We start from the raw sequence: 20,215 nt of genomic DNA, 5'->3' as shown, positions 1-20,215 counted from the left end.
CCCACATTTCCCCTTTTGATCAAGATGTTTCTCCAAAAGCATCACTGATCAACAGTTGCATTCTCTGCATGCAGTGGTTTTGTCCTTGTCTGCTAGGGAGAACCTTTCCTGGTTGTCATGTCCCATGTTGGAGGTAAAGTACATAGTTGTTGGAAACTATTTAGGCCACATTTGAGTAACAAGGAATGTTAGGAGCAGGAACTCTCAGGTATTTCTCATCTAAAAGTCTATATTTCTCCAAGGTCATAGGCATTGGAGTTCATCTCAAAGTGCTGAGATAACATCCCCTTATCAGGCATGTCATTTTTACAGAGGTTGGACAAGCAGTGGGTACAGAACTCCACAACAGGTATACAGAATAAGATGAAGAGCAATACTATAAGCCTAGTTTTCAGGATGGTTCTAAATCAGTAGCCCAGACCTGAAGACAGCCAGCTGAACAGATCAAAAGACAATGGATTAAGTGAAATTCATTGTAGCCAATGTGCTTTCTCTCTAATGTTATGTAATTTGGTTTCTACTTCCCCAGAGGCATTTATCCAAGGGCAACAGGAGGCACTCACCATGGCACAGACACCTCCTTGCTCACCAAGTAATCAAGTGCTATATGATCACCCAAAACTACCTTGGCCAAGTTAAGCAACCTTTGCTGAGCTGAAATTGCTTTGGCTGTGGAATCAGCCAGTTCTACTAGTATCAGGGAGAAATTCCTGGTCATTGTTTCTTTGGCACTCACTCTGATCCATGGGAAGAAAGTTCTGCCCACGGAGGCAAACCCAGAGTCATGTACACCTCCTGGAAGTTCTCATTTAAAGGAACTATGGAGATTCAATGTGAGAGACAAATGAGAGCCCTCTGATTCATTATGCATAGAGAATAGGACAGTGAATAGGGCAAGGGCACACTGCCTTGTATTCTCCAGCTGTTGAAGCAATGAGTTGTCCAAGTATAAAGACCATTACTGAAACCTCCACAGATGACATAAACCAGGGAGTGTACATAAGGTCCTGGCATAAGTGATATCATCTACAGACTCATTCACCAACATAGAGGAGTCAGCATTATATAACCAAGGCTCAGATACTATGTTGTTACATACTGAGAGGTTGCCTAAATACATGAGCATGTTAAGAAATATGCAAATGATACAACTTGCATTGATGGTACTGCAAAATTTCCATAAAAATATTCAAAATATCTTGTTTTCTCCTCCCAAGGCTAGATTAAAGTAAAGCAAGAGACAAGTTTAGGCGAATATAGCACCCTGACTTGGCAAAATGGACCAGCAGAGCAATTTAGACAAACAACAGAATCTGGAATCTCAGTGAAAATATTTATAGAGTGAACCAAGGGGTCATTACTGGCTTGGACAGACAGAAGTTTTGGATGGTAAATCCAGCAATCAGAGAAGTTTCCCTCTTTTAAGAGGGATTGGGAAATGTGAACAAGGGCATTGTTCTTCCAGGAAATAGAAGGAGAAAATAAATAAACAACAGTGGCATGAGCATATACTGGTCATCTTGGGAAATCTGTCTGCCTCAGATGTCAGCTGCTTCTCTTCCTAGCCAATTTGATTTGCAGATCTCCAGACTTTGTACAGGACCAGATGTCAGGTGGAGCCTTCTTCAGCCATGAGATGTGTACCCAAGTCTTGAGTCCCTGAAGTTTGGATCCAACCTGGTAGTGAGGATGGCCTACTATGGTTCCTTCTAAGAGTCTTAAGGGCATTAAAATTGGGAACATAACTTTGGAGTATTATATCCAGACATTTAAGGGAACTAGAAGAATTTAGGATCCAATCTATCTTACAGCTATAGCAAAACCTTAAAGACAATTAATAGGACTAGAATTTAATATCTACACGGGTGAAGACATAATTTCTCTCTTCACAATTAGCCTGGCTTTGTTAAAGATAATCATAGTAAAACTAATTTACTTGTGTTAAACTGGGCCTGATTATTTATATAAATGCAACAAGGAGAGTGATTGACCATATACGCTCTTTTTAACGATTTCTTTGCTATTACATTGTAAGCAAGGTACTATGCTTGTTTTTCAAACATTTTCTTAAAGCTGTCAGTCAGGTTTGAGTCTCTGCACATCTTTCTTGAATATAACATTCTAGTCAAAGCTTTGGCAATGTAACCAATATTTCCAATTGTGTTTTGTTACAAGGAGAACAGATCTTCACTGAACCCATGCAAATACATATATCATCACAAATAGAATACTTAAAGTTTCCTGAATTCTGGAGGGATCAGGCAAAGAGGAAACAGATAAATGTTTAAACCTTGTTGCAAAGATACACTTTACCAAAATGCTGTAGGTGATAGATATCTTAAAGTAGAGGAGAAAAAGGGGTCCTTTACATCTGGAAAACAAAATGTCAAAGCAATCAGTCTTCCACTCGAGTTTCAGAAATTCCCACCCAGTTCAGAGTTATGATCTTAAAGTTATCAAAACCTGTGTTCCAGGGTACATGTCAGTCTTTTTCATTAATCTCTTTGAAAATGGAATATATTTGTAAAAGCATCAGAGTAAAACAATAACTTACTGTAACTGACAAAAGACTAAAAAGGGCAATGGCTGAATACAATTGACAAGAAAATTTGGGTATTTTTGTGACATACATTTGAGATAGTAACTAGAACTACAGTTAATAACATTATATTAGGGCATATCAGATCTTTAGGAATTATATACCATTTCTACAACACTTTAGTAACATTCACCCATATGATAAACCTAAAAAGACATTATTTCTTATTTGACCATGTTTTTCATGTAATTTGACATACTATATAAGCCTAATTAGTGTAATATGTCTCTTTTTATAAGGAGAAGGAATAAATCTTTTGAGATGTCCCAGGTGCCACTTGGAAAATCCCAGTTACATACAGGCTGAAAAAAAGCTCATTTAGAATTTGAATATTTGGGGAAGCTTGTCAAAATATAAAAAGGTTTGAACAGTTGACCAAATAGGATCACAGATCAGTATAAAATAATACTTAAGTATCTATTTGACCAAAGTAACAACAACAGGTTTCAAAGGCAAATACAAAAGGTCACATGGCTTTAAGCAAAAATCAACTCCAACACTAAGAAGACTCAAGTTTTCCTAATTAGAGACCTAATTTAAAAAAGCACAAGAAATCATTTTGATAAAACATAAAATCTGTTTCCTAGGCATATTTGACTTAAAGGGGAAGAAAGTTTCCAAATCTGTTATCAAGAGCATACCAATAGCCCTAGAAAACCTTGTCCTTTCCATAGAAAAGAAAGCCAAGTTTTAATTTTGCGTCATCTTATTTTAGTATTTTGGTTTTTTTCTCAGGAAGATTAGCCCTGAGCTAACATCTGCTGCCAATCCTCCTCTCTTTGCTGAGGAAGACTGGCCCTGAGCTAACATCTGTGCCCATCTTCCTCTACTTTCTATGTGGGACACTGACATAGCATGGCTTGCCAAGCAGTGCCATGTCTGCACCTGGGATCCAAACTGGTGAACCCTGGGCTGCTGAAGTGGAATGTGCACACTTAACTGCCTCACCACTTGGTTGGCCCCTCATTTTAGTATTAAAATTCATTTTAATAAATTCATTTTAATCTTAGCCAGCTTGAACACACATTAAAATTCTTTTCTCAATATTCTTTTCCACAAAACCTTCTACAATTTCTTTTTACATTTAGATTTTGTCCTATGTTTTCCTCTTTCCCATTCCAAAATAACCAGCTTCTCTTTAAAGCAAAATTACTTTCTTTTCTCTCAATAAAATGCATTTCCAATCTTTATACCTTCTTTTACTGAAAACACATCCTACTTCCCTTGCATACAGGGATGTTTCCCTTTTTATTTCTTGTAGCTTTAGTTACATATATTAGAATTCTTAACCGTTAGAATCCACAATTCCTGGTAAAAATTAAGAAGTAAGCAATTGTGAACTATATTAGCATTTTGTGGTTTGGAAAACTTATAATACCTTTTATAAATTTCTAGAAACATTGCTTTTTTATAGAAAATTTCTCAGCATGACATAAAATTTATTCACTAATAGACTCAAATATCTTTAGTTTTCTGCATTAGGTAAACTTATCTTCAGTAATTAATGTTTTAGTATTTTATCTTGTTTGGAAAATGATTTAGGCATTCAATGACTATCCATTATTTAGTTTAACTTAGTATATAAACTTTGGTCTCATTTACATTTAATTTAATTATTTGCTTTTAGCAATCATGCTTGGAGTAGACACTCAGTAGCCAACCATCATCTTGTTACTTTCTTGCTGACAAATTTTGCAGCAGAGACAGCATGATCCTACATGACTAGTGAACACAGGCAGAGAGAAAAGCTGCACATTTCCATCATACCCAACTAAAACCTTTGAAGATATCCCTGTTTTTTATTTATACCAACAACCTTCAGCTAGCTTTTATTTACTAAAGATTAATCCTAGATCACATAAACTTGAAAAGCATTTGAGTTAGTTTCTATTATATTTCTGAGATTCAGGGATAATTTATAATCAGTTTATTTCAAGAGAATTAAATAGAGCTTTTTAGAAGCTAATTCTAGTAATACCATTTGGAGGTAGAAAAATATCACATCCCTATATCATACATACACAGACATAAATAGAGATCTCATAGCTTTCATTTAAAAAATTTTAGATATGTCTGAAAAGAATAGTTGGATCCAAGTTGTATTTCTGGCAGATGGACTAAGGTAAAGTTAGTTGTTCAGAGATGGCTGAAGTCTCTTACTGAAAGTTTTCATTTGCATCCTTCTGGAGCTGCTTTTGGAGTCATTTTGCCTATTATCAAAAGTCTAGGGTAGCTGCTATTTAAACTTTTCCTTCTAGTTTTTATTTTCTCCAGTTAACTTAGAAATAGTAATAGGAATTAAGCATTTGAGTCCTCAGAGGTCTGATTTTGAAGAGGTAGGTTTTTGCAGAGAGGAAGCGAGGCCTCTGGGGTGGAGCCTGAGACAAAGGAGTCTGGGAAGACAAGATGGCACCTGAGACACAGAAGGGGGTAGGGAGCAGGAGGCTTCAGAAGCCATTTTGTTCTCAGTTTTTTAGTTGTTTTGGTTAACTTAGACAAGATATCTAGTAGTAAGGCAATTTTAGAGCTTTGTGGGTATCCAGAAGCCTTCAGGTACCAAGGAAAATAAACTTCCCATATGTTTTGCTTAATTTTAGAGCCATGGTCTTCCAAAGTGATTTTAAGAAAAGCTAGTTTGGAGAGATTGAATGTCCTCCATAATGGCTATTGCAATTCTGAACTACTTTTGGTCAGTTTGTCCCACTTAGTTAAAAATGTGCATGTAGAGGCCCATAGTTCTTAAACATAAACCTGGCTGGCATCCCTGAAGGAGGATTTCCCTCACAAAATTTAGATCACTGGGATCCCATTTCAGAAATTTCTTCTGAAAACCCAAGAAAGTTGCTAGAGTCCTAGCCCTGATCCCTGAAGGAACCTAAAAACAAAAGATTTGCTGTATTCCCAGCCCTGACTCCAAAAGGAATCTGAAAACCAAGGAAACTTCCAGGAAGTCAGCCAGCTTTGAGGATTCCTGTGAGTCCTTCTATGGGGTGAAGTATCAAAACTGAAGGTGATCTGGAGGACCCCACCCTTGGGCCCAAAACACTTATGTTCATGCCAAATCCTGGACATGAATGTTGTTAGCAGCTCTGCCTCAAGCTGGAAACCACACCATGTTCTTCAAAGAGCAAATGTCTAAAGAAATGGTTGGGGGTTAGTTAGTGGAACGGTGGGTAGAAATGGAGAGAGGTGTTGGGAGACTCATATCAGAGGAGGAATGGGCAGGACTGGGCAATGGATTGTGGGTGATGTGGGGAGATCCAGGATGAGGACATGCTCTGGAGTTTGGAATGAGTAGGGTCACTAGGTGAACAGTGGCACAGTCCACTGAAGGGGGAAGCCTGGGGTATGGCTCAGGTGAGGCCAACCAAACTTTCAGTGTCATATCATTCTTGGACTGTAATGTCCAGGCAGCATCCAAGTCAGAAGATCAACCAGGCAGTTGTATGTGTGATTCTGGGTGGAGAGATCTGGGGTTTATAAGCACTGAGATAATAATGAATGCCTTAGGAATGGATTGGATCACTCAGAGGTTATTTAAAACAATGAAAGCATAGAGATAAAAGAATAGGGCCCAGAGTTGAGCTATGATGCACTTCAATTGTTAAAACCCAGGCAGAGTAGCCTCTGCTGGCAAACAATCATGTGAAAGAATATCCAGAGAGGTAGAAAGAAAAGGAGAAGATTCTGGCATCAGGAGCAGAAACCAGAGTGTCTTCAGAAACAAGGAGGAGCCACATCCCCACTTCTTTGCCCCTGTCCAACCCCTCAGTCTCTCTGCTCCACCCTGACCTGGGGCGACCTGGGGTGTGTGTGACCCCAGCTCTCTAGGTCATTCACCTCTTCCACATACCAGAGCCCCTGGAAATTCAGTGGGCTGCCCCAATCCTCCAAGGCCTGGGGCTGGCAGTCCCAATCTCTGGGCCAGTGCTGTCCAGCTCTCTGAGAGACTCAGATTGCTTTCCCAAGGAAAGGACATTCCCTTCACATGGCAGGGATGAGCCAAGGTTGCATTATCCCTTTGCACCTGGACTCCATCTTACAAACTTTGAGTTCCCTCCACTATGGAGAAAGAAGATGACTGATGCCTCAGGCCCCACTGGCCTGCTGATATCCACTGCTCTCATGGGAGGCATGAGCTGTCATTAGGTCCAGGGTCACCCAACAGGCATGGGAAAAGACACACACACAACACACACACACACACACACTCACACACTCCCTGAGGACCAGTCAGTCCTCCTGCAGGGGCCCAGCAGTGGTGGTAGCAAAAAACATTTCAGGAGACCATCACTGCCACTTCTTTGTCCCCTATGCTAACAGCCCCAGCTGATTCAAGTTCTGGCTGGATTGTTTGGTTTGTTTGTTTGATGTTATTGCAAAGTGCGAGCTTGGAGCTTCCTAATCTGCATTTTATTCTGTCTACTCTACTCCTTCTCCAAAAAACATAGTCATAATTAAGAAGACAATATTATGCATATATTGCATTTGGCTTTCAAACTTGAACCAAGGTTAGTAAGAGAAGGAAACTAAGTTGTCTTTGTTAAAGGAATTTTATCCTTTTTTTTGATACAATCAAAATGTCCAAGTATACTCTATAAAAACTTTAATATGTTCAAAATTGAGGAACACAAATAAGTGGTAGCTCATTGCTCTCTCTGGTCCTATCTCCTTCCCCTACCTCCAGGCTGCACAGCCTCCACTCTAGCTCTTGTGACACTGGACTCATCTGATGAAACACCTACCTCCTCACTGGTATAGAAACTTCTGCTCTCATTCATCTCTATTGCCTGTGTTCACACATATCTAAAGCCACTGCAGCTACTAACATGATAAATGAGGGAATTATTTTTCCACTGAGCCCAAGGGCTGGATGAAAAGAAAAGCTATCCTATCTCTTCTGTGAAGACACAGCCTTAGTGGAGACTAGAACAAATGAGTGTGAATGCTGGGAAGATTATTTCCATGTCCATCCCTGACCTGCTGTACACCTAAGAGGGTGGTGAACATAATGGACACTAACATTTCCCAGGGTGTTTAGAAAATCCAGTCCCAAAGGAGAAACCTGACCACTTGGCAAAAGAGGGATCAATCCAAGAATAAGAGCAAGTCCCTTCTCACCTGTTGGGTCATTGTCAGGAACTCGGCTGCCACCCATCTTCCTCTGTGTCTCACCCAGGAACAGTTTGAAAACTAAACAGATAAAGCTGATGAAAGAGAAAGAAGTCATGAGAATCCAGTCTTTAAAACAGAAGAGACCAGATAGATACATAGTATTGTTAGATACACCAGGCACAACTCCCAAATATTCACCTGGGAATGGACCCCACCAAACCCAACCCACAGGAAAGCCCTATGATCTAAGACCAGCAGGGGGGGCCCTCTCCCCTTCCAGGGTCAAAAGTGAGAAGGCTTTGGTGACTTTGCACATAGGAAAATAGTAATATCCCCATTTTACAGATAACAAAATGAGAATCAGGGGGTGTTATGGACCGGACTGTGTCCCCCCAAACTCATATGTTGAAGTCCCAAGCCCCATTGTGTCTTTATTTAGAGAAAGGGTCTTTAAAGAGGTACTGAATGTTAAATGAGGTCCTCTGCGTGGGGCCCTAACCATAGGACTGGTGTCCTTGTAAGAAGGAGAAGATACACAGAGGAAAGACCATGTGAGGATGTGGTGAGAGGACAGCTGTCTGCAAGCCAAGGAGAGAGGTCTCTGGAGAAACCAACCCTGCTGACACCTTGATCAACTTTCAGCCTCCAGAATTGTGAGAAAATACATTTCTGTTATTTAAGGCCAGTTTGTAGTATTTGGTTAAGGAAGCCCTTGCGGAATAAAATAGGGTTTTATACTTTTATTAGACCTCTTGTTCAGAGTTATTACTTAATTTTTAATTCCTAGGATTAACACCAAGTCCTAGGAAACCCTCACAATTGTCACCTGGGGATTCTTGTCTCCACAGCAGGGATGCCACTCTGAAATTTATGGGTTAATAATTCTTGGTTAGGTGCACAGGATTGCTTTTCCAACACCCACCCCAGCCCTATAGAACCTTCCACTCTCCCTGCTTTGCCCTGCCATCACCCTCCAGATGCACCTTCCTTCACTCCCCTTGGCTCCCCCACATGTGGGATTCAGGCAAGATCAGAGATTTATCCCTAGCTTTGCTCACCATGGCCTTGGACATGTGGCCAGGCTACTGTGGGATCTCTAATGGTGGATGGAACAATCTAAGGACTCACATCTGGTTGGAGGGTCAATGACTCTCATTACACAAGTCAGGCACTAACACCTCTCACACAGGAGAGAAGCAGGAGTGCACACATCACAAGTCTAGTTGTGTTCCATAGTCCCCACAGGGCAGACAGGCTGAGAAAACAGAGTTCATGAGTTTTATTTGGGGGAAACTGAGTTAACTCCTGCAGATATATTAGTGAAATGTTACCTGGAGTTCCATCCTAGTAATTATCATTGGCAGAAACATTCTTTACTTCACAATTTACATATATGACAGCATTTGTAAACTGTAAAGTACTACCTAAATCAATATTTCTTTTAAAGATTGGCACTTGAGCTAACATCTGTTGCCAATCTTCTTTTATCTTTTTCTTCTTCTTGCCAAAGACCCCAGTACATAGTTGTATATTCTAGTTGTGAGTGCCTTTGGTTGTGCTATGTGGGATGCCACTTCAGCATGGCATGATGAGTGGTGCCATATCTGTGCCTAGGACCCAAACTGGTGAAACCCTGGGCCGCTGAAGTGGAGCACACAAACTTAAGACCTTGGCCACAGAGCTGGCCTTAAATCAATATTAATCATTAATTACTGCAAGGACGAATATTGCTAATGTGTCAGGAATAAGGATGGCTTAAAACATTTTGACCTGGAGGTCCCCAAGAGAGGAAACATTTCTCATAGATTTAATTGAAACCCTGTGATCGGGATTTACATGTATTTGCTTCTTTATTCTCTACCATAGCCATGCTAGTTATAGATAAGTTACTCATTGTATAAGTGACATAAGCTAGGTTCAGAAAGCTTGACTAAAATGACAAAATCATGTGGCTAGAAAATGACAGAGCCAGAACTTAAACTTAGCTCTGCCTATCTCTGAATCTCAAATTCCTAAACATGATGGTCTTGAGGGGTGGCCCCCAGACTCAAGCTTTACCTTGATATGTCACCTCTAAGATCAGTGATCAGTGATCAGACACCCCTTCTTATTACAATGCTTCCCAGTTCAGTCTATTCACACAGTCTCCCATTCCCAGGTTCTCCCACTGCAGGGGATCCTCAAGGGCACTGAACAGACTTCCCCAAATCAGCCCCAACTCTCCACAGTTTTACAGGTCAATTTCACCACACAAAAATGTCTCAGGACCCTCTAACCTTTCAGCACACCTGATGATCAAGCCCCAAACCAACAGAACAACAATATGTCCCCTTCCCACAGCTGCATCTGTCACATCTCCCAATTGGCTTGCTAACTGACATTTATAACTTGACCCATGTGGCTGGGACAGCTGGCCTCCTTTGGACAAAGCAGGCAAGCTGTAGAGTGCTCCTCTCCTACCGCCCCACATGTGTGCACCCAGGGAGAGGGCCAGGGGAAGGCCAGTATCAACTCATAGTCACAGATTTCTCACAAGATTAGTGCCTTAGGGAGCAGGAGTGCGTGGCTTTCCTGTCTCCAGAGTTGAGGGTGGCACCTGCCGATGGAAGGGCATGCCCGGTGAGTTCCTTGTCTGTTCCCTAGGGTGCCTGCCTTGTGTGGCCACACTCCTTTGGCAAGCCATTCTCAGCCTTGTGACTTGACAAAGTCTTGCCTTCTCTGGGTGTTGAGAGATTCATTTGTGATGAGAGGCAGTGTCTTTCAGAACAACAAATGAGGCCTGGAATGAACCAGCAGGCAGAGGGATAGCTTGACTGCCTCTGTGGTCTGTTGCAGGCAAAGAGGGTGAGAAAACCACCACTGCCAAATAATGCAAATGGTGCTCTGGGGAAAGTAGAAGGGGATGTGAGGCACAGCTGAGGGAAGTGGGAATCCACTGAGACTTCACCGGCAAATGATCACTGGAAGAGTGTGCCCGCATCATCAGAGCCCCGCTGACCTGATGCTCAGCAACCATAAGGGTCATTGCGAGGCCACAGGTACTGGTCACAAGGCATATGTTGTTGGAGGGTTTAAATAAAGGCAAGAGGGCTACCAAAGGGGTGACAGTAGGAACTTTGGGAGAGGTTGGGGACTTGGGGATGGTGTGAGTGGCCCATGATGCTCTCCTCAGATCCCCAAGATGCCAGGTGTCTGGTTCACAGCCACCACCACACCCCACCAAAGGACCAACTGCCCCCCCCCACCCTTTCACCACCGCCAATAATATCTCAGTGTAGGCCTGATACGGTGGTGAAAGTTGGGTCACCAGGACACATCCTTGGCCTCTGAACCAGACTTGGGTTCATGAGGAAGGGGGGCATGAGGCAGGATGAAATCCACTGAGGCATGGGTGATGAGGATCCCCAAGCCCCATTCTAATGGATGGTCCTGGCAACTGACAATCTCTGGACCACAAGACAGTGCCTCCTCCGAGACATGGCCAGAGGCAGCCCGTTCCTGGCTCCACAGACTGGGGTACCCGGCTCCTCCCAGGGCAACCCAGGAAATGATGGAAAGCCTCCCTCAATGTTGGTGTCCCTCTACCTGACATGCCAAGACAATCAACCTCCCTTGGGAGGCAGGACACGGCCGGCAAGGACCCAGATGAAGCGGGTGCTACCTCCCATGTCGGGCACATGACATGCCCAGGGGCTCCCTCCACTGGCAGGATGATGACACCTCCCAGAAAACCTTCAGGACTCAGGGCCCTTTCCTCTGCCTTTGCCCCACTGACAGAGTCTTGACCCACGTGAATGAGACAGTCAGCCTCCTTTGGGTAAATCAGGAAAGCCCTAGGGCGGTCTTCTCCCTCTGCCCCTGCTCTGTGGACTCAGGGAGTGGGCCAGGAGAGGGCCTCTCTTGGCCCTTCTTGTCAGGTATCTCCCAAGGGGAGTGCCCTGGGTGGCAGGAATGTGGGCTTTCTTCAGTCCAGAGTTGAGGGTGGGAACCACTGAGGGGAGAGTGTGCCTGTGGGTTTCCAATTCATTCCCTGGGTGACATGCCTGTGCTGCCCCACTCCTTTGGCAAGCCTTCTCAGCCTTCTGACTTGACACAGCCTTCCCAACTCCTGGGGAAGAAAGGTTCATTCGTGATGAGAGGCTGTGTTTTTTCTAGCAATAAGTGAGGATACAGATGAACCAGCTAGCACAGGGAGAGCCTTGCTGTCCTCCCAGGTCAGTTGTGAGCAAATAGGACTGGGAAACCTCTTCCAAGGAGGCAAGCAGTGACCTGAGCAGAACAAATGAAGGGGATGTGAGGCACAGGTGAAAGAAAGCAGGCAAGCCACAGAGTGCACCTCCCCCACTGCCCTGTGGCTGTATACTCAGGAAGAGAGCCAGGAGAGGGTGTATCTCTACCCATATTCTAGGATTTCTGCCAAGGGTAGTGCCCCAGGCAGAAGGAAATCAGGCTTTTCTGATGCCAGGACTTGAGGGTGAGTCCTGCTGAGGGAGAAGCTTGCAAAGGGGACTCCCTGTTTGCTCCCTAGGTGGCCTGTCTGCTGTGCCACACTACTGAGTAAGGCATTCTGGGACTTTTGAATAGACAAGCAAAGCCTTTCCTCCTCCTGGAGTTGAAAGTTTCATTTGTGACGTAGGGCCATGATTTTTCTACCAGTCACTGAGGCCTGGAATGACCCAGCTGGCAGAGAGATAGCCTGGGTGTCCTCCCCCAGTCATTATTAGAAAACAGGGCCAGAAAACCTCTCCTGTGAGAAGGCCAGCAGCCAACTGAGCAGAAGGTCAGAAGGGGAGACAAAAAACAGGTGAAGGAAAGGTGAACCCTAGTTCTACTGGGGTTCTACACCAGGAGGAGAGAAGACTTTGCCTAGTCTGTCAGAAAGCCTGGAACTCCTTGCAAAGAAGAGCAGCACAGCAGACTGGCCACCTACATAATGGATGCGGCATCCCCCCAGGTAAGTGCTTGCACCGGAAGAACGCAACCACATGCAACTCTGGGGCAGAGGGAGAGGAGAACCCCATAGCTTGTTGACTTTTCCAAAGAGGGCCATCCAATGCAGCCCCTTGGGCCAAGACGATGTCTGTGGGACTACTAGGAAGGAAAGAGTCCTGGGCCCTGAAAGTTTTCTGGGAAGTGTCATCAGCCCCATCAGGGGAAGAAGCTGCCTGTCTTCTGGTGTGCCCAACCTAAGAACTGGGGCCCACCACACCTGAATCCTTTCCTGCCCTGCCTGGGCTCCCAAGGGAGGACGCTGGACTTGGTCTTGGCAGTGGCCACCAAAGGGAGGCTTGTGGTGAGGGGGGCATTCCTCAGTTGCCTGGGCTACCCTGGGAGAGTCAGAGATCCCTGGGCAGTGGCCCCAGGGAATACGGAACAGACCACTTCTGGCCATTTCTGGGGGAGGGAGCCACCTCAGGGTCCAGAGATGTGTGGTGGCCAATACCATCACTTGGAGCGACCCTCCAGGACCTTCTTTGCCCCCACCTAGGTGGATTTTTGTCTGGACCCCCACCCTGTTGGATCTTATCCCTTCACACCCAGGTCCGGATTGGAGGCAACAGATGATACCAGGAAAACTGCCTTTCACCGCCCTGACTGGCCTTCCCTGTGATTTGGAGGGTGCTGGCAGGCGAAATGACGGTGGGGATGGTGGGACATTTGGTGGTGGTGGGGTCAGCTGTGACCAAGGCATTGGGATCTTGGGGACCTGAGGAGAGGAGGGAGGGCACAACTGAAGCATCCCTACCTCCCGAACCTCTCCTCCCAGTCCTCCTGACCTTCACCCCTGTGGGAGCCTCACTCCCTTGCCTGAAACCTGTCCCTCCCACTGCACGTGTGCAGCAACTGGGGTCCTCTGGCCTCACAGTGACCCTCATGGCTGCTAAGCCCCGAGTCCGCAGGGGATCGTGGATGTGGGGGCAGTTCTAGCTATTTCCAGGTGGAGCTGCAGGCGAACTAGGGTTCACCATTCCTTCACCTGTTTCGCGCCTCCCCTTCTGACCTTCTTTTTAGGTCTTCTGCAGCTGACCTTCTCCAGTGAGGCTTTCTGGCCCATTTTCCAACAGCAGTTGGGGGAGGACACCCAGGCCCTCTCTCTACCAGCTGGCTCTTTCCGTGCCTCAGTGACCAGTTGAAAAGGCATGGCCCCACATCACAAAGGAATCTTTTGACTTGAGGAGGAGGGAAGAGTTTGTCTCGTCTGCCAGAAGGCCCAGGACACCTTGCCAAAGAGAATGGCAGCAGACTGGCTTTGGAGGGAAAAGGGAACACCCTTCCCCCCTGAAAGAGCTTGCAGTGGCAGAACCCACCCACACACAATGCACAACTCTGGAGTCAGGAGACCTTGCTTCCCTGCTGCCCAGGGCACTCCCCTAGGCAGAAATCCAGCCCCTAGTGTAGAGAGATGCCCTCTCCCCTCCTGGCTCTCACCTGGAAGGTGCAGAGCAGGTGCAGAGGCAGAAGAGAACTCTATAGCTTGCCAACTTTTCCAAAAGAGGGCCAGCCAATGCAGCCCATCTGGCCTAGACTCCGTCAGTGGGATTACTAGCAAAGAAAGGGCCCTGGGTGAAGAAAGTTTCCTGGGAGGTGTCATGAGCCCTGTCAGGGGAAGAAGCTGCCCATCACTGTGTGTGCCCACCCGATGTGGGATTTGGTGCTGGCCACATCAGAGTCCTTGCCTGCCCTGCCTGGGCTCCTGAGGACGCTGGACTTAGTCTTGGTAGTGGCAGCCTGAGGGATGAGTGTGGTGAAGACAGAATTTCACAGTTTCCTGGGCTTCCCTGGGAGAGTCAGGGATCCCTGGGCAGTGGCCTCAGGGAACAGGCCACCTCTGGCCATGTAGGGTGGGGGGAGCCAGCTCAGGGTCCAGAGATGTGTGGTGGTCAACACGATCACCTGGAGTGGCCCTCGGGGATCTTCCACACCCCCATTGGATTTTGTCCTGCCCCACCACCCCCATTGGGTCCTATGCCCCCCACACCCAGGTCCAGGTTGGAGGCCAGGGATGATGCCAGGAAACTGCCTTTCACCACCCTGTCTGGCCTTCTCTACACCTTGTAGGACAGCAGCGGGAGAAAAGCTTGTTGGGGCAGCCAGGCACTAGGCTGCCGTGGCTGCAACCCAGGCATTCAGAATCTTGGGGACCTAAGGAGAAGAGGGCAGGTGCACCCGTGCTCTTCCCGCCTCCCCAACCTCTCCCAGGGGTATGGCTGACTCTCACCCCTGTGAGAGCCCCACTCCCCGGCCTGAAACCCATCTCTCCCACTGTGCATGCACGGGGGAGGGGGCGGGTGCCGGCCTCTAGACTCACCAGGACTCCCTCACTTCCCAAGTGCTGGGTCTTGGGGGCTCTTGTGGTGTGGGGGCGCCCTCTGGTGGATGCCTGATGCAGCTGCTAGCAAACGGATTCTCATTTCCTTCAGCTGCTTCTCACATCCCCTTCTTCCTTCTGCGCAGGTAGCTGCTTGCCTCCTTGGAAGAGGTTTTCCAGCAGCCCTCTTTGCTCACAACTGACCTGGGAGGACAGCAAGGCTCTCCCTGTGCTAGCTGGTTCATCTGTATCCTCACTTATTGCTAGAAAAAACACAGCCTCTCATCACGAATGAACCTTTCTTCCCCAGGAGTTGGGAAGGCTGTGTCAAGTCAGAAGGCTGAGAAGGCTTGCCAAAGGAGTGGGGCAGCACAGGCATGCCACCCAGGGAATGAATTGGAAACCCACAGGCACACTCTCCCCTCAGTGGTTCCCACCCTCAACTCTGGACTGAAGAAAGCCCACATTCCTGCCACCCAGGGCACTCCCCTTGGGAGATACCTGACAAGAAGGGCCAAGAGAGGCCCTCTCCTGGCCCACTCCCTGAGTCCACAGAGCAGGGGCAGAGGGAGAAGACCGCCCTAGGGCTTTCCTGATTTACCCAAAGGAGGCTGACTGTCTCATTCACGTGGGTCAAGACTCTGTCAGTGGGGCAAAGGCAGAGGAAAGGGCCCTGAGTCCTGAAGGTTTTCTGGGAGGTGTCATCATCCTGCCAGTGGAGGGAGCCCCTGGGCATGTCATGTGCCCGACATGGGAGGTAGCACCCGCTTCATCTGGGTCCTTGCCGGCCGTGTCCTGCCTCCCAAGGGAGGTTGATTGTCCCAGTGGTGGTAGGGAGAGGGACCTTCTGACCTCACAGAAACCTCCCCTAACCTAAGAGATGCCCTCTGAACTCAGAGAGACCTATCCTGACCTTACAGAGACCTCCCTGTCCTCAGAGACCTCCCCTGACCTCAGAGAGATTGCCTCTGACTTCAAAGAGACTTCCTCTGACATCAGAGACACCCCATTTGACCTCACCTGGATCTCCTCTGATCTCACAAAGAAACCCTTTCACCTCACAGAGACCTACCATGACCTCACAGAGATTGCCTCAGACCTCAGACCTCCTGTGATGACACAGAGACCACTCGGACCTGACGGAGAGCTCCCATAACCACACAGAAACACCCTCTGACCTCAAAGAGCCCTCTTGTGACCTCAAAGAGACCTACTCTGATGTCATAGAGTCCTCCCCTGACCTCAAAGAGACCCACTCTGACCTCACAGAGACTTCCCTGACCTGACAGAGTCCTACACTGACCTCACAAAGTACTCCCCTTACCTAACAGAGACCACCCATGACCTCACAGAGAACCCCTCTGACCTCACTGTGACATCTTACCTCACAGAGATCACGTGTAATATCACAGAGATCACCTCTGTCCTAACAGAGGTCTTACTGATGTCAGAAAGACCTACCCTGATGTCACAGAGACCTCCAGTGATGTCACAGAGATGGCTCAGCCCTAACAGAGGCCTCACATGACCTCACAGAGATAACTTGTGACCTCACATATACCTCCAGGGACCTCAAATTGACAACATCTGAGCTGACAGAGACCTCCCCTGACCTCACAGAGACCACCTCTGACCTCATAGTAACCACTCTGAACTCGCAGAGTCCCTGACATCACAGAGATGTCCAACAACAACACAGATATCCCATCTGATCTCGCAGAGATGTCAATGACCTCAGAGACCACTTCTGACCACAGATACCCCTTCTCTGACCTCAAAGAGAACCCCTGTGATGTCACAGAAATATCCCCTGACATCACAGATTGCTCCCCTGAACTCAAAGACCTCCCTGACCCCAGAGACATCCTTAACCTCATGTAGACCTCCCATGACCACACAGAGAACTCCTCTGAAATCACAGAGACTTCCTCTGACGTCACAGTGACCTGAGGTGACCTCAGAGACCTACTGTGACCTCACAGAGACCTCCCCTGGCTTCAGAGAAATGCTTTGACCTCATAGAGACCACCAGGATCTGAGGGACCTCCTATGACCTCACAGAGACCCCATCTGACATAACAGAGACCTCCTCTGTTCTCAAAGAGATGCCATCTGACCTCACAAACTCATCCTCTGATTTCATAAAGACACACCCTAACCTCAGAGACCTCACCTGACGTCAGAGACTTCCTCTGACATCACGAGACCACCCTTGACATCACACAAAGTCCTCTATTACCTCACCGTGACCCCCTCTAAACAGAGAATCCCCTGACCTCACAGAGACCTCCTTGATCTCACAGAGGCCTACCCTGACATCACAGAGACTCCCTCTGAACTCACAGAGACCTCCCTGTCTTCACAGACACCCCCTCTGACTTCACAGAGACCTCCCCTGACCTCAGAGACCCCTTCTGACCTAACAGAGGTCTCCTCTGACCTTGCAGATAGCCCCTCTGACCTTATATATACCTCCCCTGCCCTGATGATGACCCCCTCTGACACAAGACATCCCTGATCTCAGAGAACTCCAAGACCTTGCTGAGACCCCATCTTATGCAAGAGGCCTCCCTAACCTAACAGAGACCAACTGTGCCCTCACAAAGACCTCCTATAACCTGAGAAACACTCTGAACTCACAGAGACTGCCCCACACCTCATAGTGACCCCCTCAGACCTCACAGAGACCTCATATCACCTCACAGTGACACCCTCTGAGCTAACAGAGACCCCCTGTGAACTCAGATAGACCACTTTTGACCTGAGAGACCTCCCCTCACCTAAAAGAGAACACCCTGACCTAAAAGACCTCCCCTGACTACACAGATACCTCCCCTGAACTCACAGAGACCTCCCTGACCTCAGAGAGCTCAGTGGCATCAGAGACCTCTGCTGAACTCAGAGACATCAAGTGAGCACAAAGAGACCTCTCTCATCTCAAAGAAGCCTCCTTGACATCAAAGATACCTCTATGAGGTCACAGAGACATCCAGTGATGTCACACAGACCACTCTGACCTCACAGAGACTTGATCTGAACACACAGAGACCTCCCTGCCCTCTGAGACATTCCTTGATCTCAGAGACCCCCCTGATCTCATAGAAACCTCCCCTGACCTTGGGTAGACCTCCCCTCTCTCACAGAGACCTTGCCTGACATCACAGATACCTCCCTCTCCTAAAGGACCTCCCCTGACCTCATAAAGACACCCTCAGAGCTCACAGAGACCTTCTCTGACCTACAGAGACCCACTTTTACCTCATAGAGACCTCCCCTGACATCACATAGACCTACCCTGAACTCAGAGACCTGCCTGAACTCACAGAGATCTCATTGATCTCAGAGACCGACCTCCCATGACCTCACAGATGGCTGACCTTACCAACACAGAACCTCATCTGACTTCACAGAGACCTCCCGACATCACAAAATGCTCTCTGACCTCACAGTGACAAGACATAATCTCACAGAGACCTCCTTGAAGTCACAGAGGTCTCTCCTGGCCTCACAGAGACCTCTCTGCCATCTGAGACATTTCCTGATCTCATGAAACCTCCCCATACATCAGATAGGCCTCCCCTCTCTCACACAGACTTCGCCTAACATCACAGATACCTCCATGTCCTCACAGACCTCCTGTGACCCCAGAGACAGCCCCTCTGACCTCACAGAGATGTCCCTTACTTCACAGAGACATCCCTGACTTCACAGAGACCTCTCCTACCTCACAGAGACTTTACTTGACTTCACAGACACAAAGAGACCTCCTTTGAACTCACAGAAAGCCCCTATGACCTCATTGACACCTCCCCTGGCCTCACAGATACCCACTCTGATGTCACAGATACCTCCCCTTCCCCCACAAAGACGTCCTCTGAAACAGAGAGACCTCCTATGACTTCACAGAGAACTCCCATGACCCACAGAGACCACCTCGGACCCCACAGAGTACTCTCTGACCTCACAGAAGCCACAGCTGACAGCAAGAGATCTCCCTGACCTCACAGAGACCTCCCCTTACAACATGGATATGCCCTATGACCTCACAGAGAACTCCTCTGACAACGCACAGACCTCCACTGACCTCAGAGACCTCACATAAGCTCACAGAGGCCTCCCTTAAACTCAAAGAATTCTCCTGATCTTAGAGACCTCTCTAACCTCACAGAGACTTCACCTGAGGACACAGAGAACTCTGACCTCACAGAGATGACCCTAAAGTCAGAGACCTGCATGACCACACAGAGCCCTCCTCTAACATGAGATTGCCCATGATCACACAAAGACATCTGTCCTCAGAGACCACGCTGACCTCACAGATACTCTCTCTGACTTCATAGAGCTCTAATAGAGACACTCATCTCACAGAGACTCCCTCTGACCTCACAGAGACCCCTTCAGACCTCACAGAGACTTCCCCTGACCTAACAGAGAACTCCCCTGGCCACATAGACATCCCATGATATCAGAGGCAACCACTCTGATCTCACAGAGTCCTCCCCTGACCTTACAAGATACACTCTGATCTCAGAGACTCCTCCCCTGAATTCACAGAGACTTTGTCTGAACTGACAGAGACCTACCCTTATCACTGACTAGTTGTCCTGAGGAACTCAAGGGTGGGTTTAGAAGCATTTAACTTTTTCCAAGTTTTTTTCTTTTGTTATGTTAAGGAGACGCCATCACCAACCACCTGGAACCAGACCAAGCCTCACCACAAGAGCTATAGCTGTGACCTTTGCATTATTTTTAATGCTAAGATCTCTCCAGGAGGAGCTTAGGCCTTATTACCATCAGCTGCAGTTTATGTTGAAGTATGTTTTCCAACTGAGTCTGCACAAGAGCATACTCACCTCTCCCTTTTGAATATTCATTCCCCATCCGAAATAAATGTCCCTACTTCCCTTTGGGGACACCATGACTCTGGAAATTATTCCTCATGGTCTCCTATTTGCCACAAACATAGCCTACTTTGTGAGACAACTACTTCTGGTGGAGAGTCTGTTTAACTTATTAGGAGGGAACCCACTTTGGTTTCAATAATAAATTGGTGCCTAACGTGGGGCTTGCCTCTTTGTGATGGTCATGCTGCTGGCTTGAAGTTGCTACTCCCTTGGGAGACCCAGCAGCAGCTGCTGTAGGGGAGGAAGACAATTCCTCTACCCTCTCTGGGTTCGTCTGGTGGGAGAACG

Source organism: Equus asinus, chromosome 1 (assembly GCF_041296235.1).
Source record: "Equus asinus isolate D_3611 breed Donkey chromosome 1, EquAss-T2T_v2, whole genome shotgun sequence".
In the NCBI taxonomy this organism is placed as follows: domain Eukaryota; kingdom Metazoa; phylum Chordata; class Mammalia; order Perissodactyla; family Equidae; genus Equus; species Equus asinus.
This window is presented reverse-complemented; position numbering follows the sequence as displayed.